Source organism: Montipora foliosa, unplaced genomic scaffold (assembly GCF_036669935.1).
Source record: "Montipora foliosa isolate CH-2021 unplaced genomic scaffold, ASM3666993v2 scaffold_412, whole genome shotgun sequence".
Taxonomy (NCBI): domain Eukaryota; kingdom Metazoa; phylum Cnidaria; class Anthozoa; order Scleractinia; family Acroporidae; genus Montipora; species Montipora foliosa.
The window spans coordinates 95,001-97,500 of NW_027179715.1; the positions used below are offsets into that span (position 1 = coordinate 95,001).

General features: G+C 37.2%; 1 protein-coding gene across 4 annotated transcripts in view; it reads left to right on the top strand.

Annotated features, from left to right (window-relative positions):
• LOC137988226 (zinc transporter ZIP9-like) overlaps window positions 1-2,500 on the top strand; it is a 17,833-nt gene that overhangs the window by 1,758 nt on the left and 13,575 nt on the right. The window lies entirely within an intron of this gene.

Consider the following 2,500-nt stretch of genomic DNA (forward strand, 5'->3'; position numbering starts at 1 on the left):
GGCAAAACACAAAGCAGTGAAGGGGGCCCATGAAAGTTGGCGAAAGTGGCGAATTTGGCAAATATGGCGAAAATGACAATTTTGCCACAATCGCCAACGAGGCAAAGCACAAAGCAATGAAGAAATGAGGGGGTCCATAAAGGTTGGCGAACGTGGCGAATAAAGTTAATGAAAGAAGAATTCGATCTCCAGTGCTGTTTCAAATGTTTGACCTCAAATTACAAAAGTTCATTTCTTTAATTTTAATGATTTTAGAAAATTAACAACCAGCATGAAGAACAAGGGAAAGAGGAATTTGGCAAAATAGGGAGATATGGGAAAGGGACGTAGCTCCAAATAACAAAGTCATGGCAAGGTTGTCATTTGTGACAGCGCTGGAACAATTTAATTACTGACATATATAACTGCCTCGTACTCTGACAATTCATGTAAGAATGACTTCACCAACGGGTACTAAGAGTTTCAAAGCAGTTATGTGAATCTTACCAATGTCTGCTTGCAAGGAATTAGATTCAATAAACCACACACAAAATATGTCCTTGTCGTATGATCCATTACTTGAAAGTAAGCATTGCGTGAAGATGCATGTCGTGCCAGTGACTTTTATAGTAGCTTTTCACGAATCTTGCCATCAGTCGAAATTGAAATCCTTTTACCACAACTGTAGAAGAATGTCGACACCCAGTAGAACAGAAGTTGCAAAATTAAAATTCTCCACAAGACGATAAACATTTCCTGAATTGTGATCCGCCGGAAATACCGAAGCGTTCTTCTAGACGCCATCTTATGAAATTGACATATACGTCGTGTTAAGTCACTGTAGTGTAACTACTAACTGAGCCCCAAGTCTCCTCGTTCGTCGTCTGAGTACATACATACATACAGTAAACAGGGCTGAATAACGTCTGCGCATGTGCAAGCTGTCGTGACAACAGTGATCAAATTTCGGCGCGAAGGTGATATGTTGTTCTTTCGTCTTGTTGAACGTAGGCAAGTGAAAGAAAGGAAGAATCCTTTTCTTTTCGACTCAAAAAGGGAATGCTTTTTTTCTCCACTTTCACAAGTAATATTTTGAAGACTTCATGATCTGCATCGAAAATTTTCTTCCAGGAAATGCTGGTGAATATGACCTTTCTTTCAACCCATTTTATGTTTCTTTGACGCATTGATTTCAACCGCCACGAAGCAAAGCCATATCTACTTACATACATACATACATACATACATAGTTTATTTGGTAACGCAGGTTACAGAATGCGCAAGACTGAAGTCCTGATGTGGACCTGCCTATCTACTATTTAAGACTAAAGTATGTACATGTGAATAAATAGAAAAACAACCGAAATAAATAATAAATATAATAATAATACAAATATAAATATATAGCACTATGAACTACAATTTAAGAATATGGTTAAGAACTAGATAAAATAATCATTAAAATTTTAAAAATTTAGATACAGTTTAATTAAGATAAGATTAATAAAAAAATTCCTCGTTCTTATTTCTTATCATGGAAGATTCCTTATTATAACTTATAGAATTAATTAAGTCCTTACTAGATCTAAGTCTTTTTTTAAAATATTCTAGGCTAGAAGACTTTTTGATCGAATCAGGAAGTGAATTCCATGCAATGGCAGCTCTATGCCTAAATGTCAGCCTGCCAATTTCTGATTTAGGACTTGGAAATTTGATATTCATGGATTTCCTCAGGCAGTAAGATGATTCTTTTAACATTACTAGATCATTTAAAACATTGGTATTGTATCTATAGTAGGATTTATAAGCTTCTACTAACAGTCTCTTAGTATAAAAAAATGATAAATTGTTCCAGCCTTTCAATGTGTGGTTCCAGAAAATATCCATACCCCCACCACGGAAGACAATTGGAAATTCCGAGGGAGAGGGGGGGTTAAATGGCAGTAATTTCCAAGGGGTAGGGGGGTTTCGTGGGAAACTACTTTTCCAAAGGGTCACGAACCACATACAAAACATTGAAAGCAACATACGATCGATCTGAAGCACAAAACACACTATCGGACGATGTTTTCAAACAAAAGTCAGTTTTGAGATAAAGTTAATACTATTAGCTTCAATGTTTCCGTTTTTCTTTGAGTTAGCTAGCGCTACAATCTCCCGAAGCTAAGAACAATGTGTCTTTCATTTGGGACGGATTCAAAACATTTAAAATGGCGGTCTCAACTGGAGTCTCGTTCCCAGACTTCCACGTTTGTCTCTTTTTCGTCCAACCAACACTTCCGTTCACTTGAGTATCACTTTTCGCTACCTTCACATGCAGTAAACACATTTTTGATAGGATTTATGTTTTACTGGGGGTAGTAACTCATTGAAAATGCGATAAGACGCAAGTTCCCACCATCTCAACGCTTGTGTGCAACGACATTTTCTTTTTTGTGAGTGGCATTTAGACCACGGACAGGAACCGGGAGTCAAGTTTTCTCTTCTTTGAGTAAACGCAATATTTATTGCGGCCTCGGGA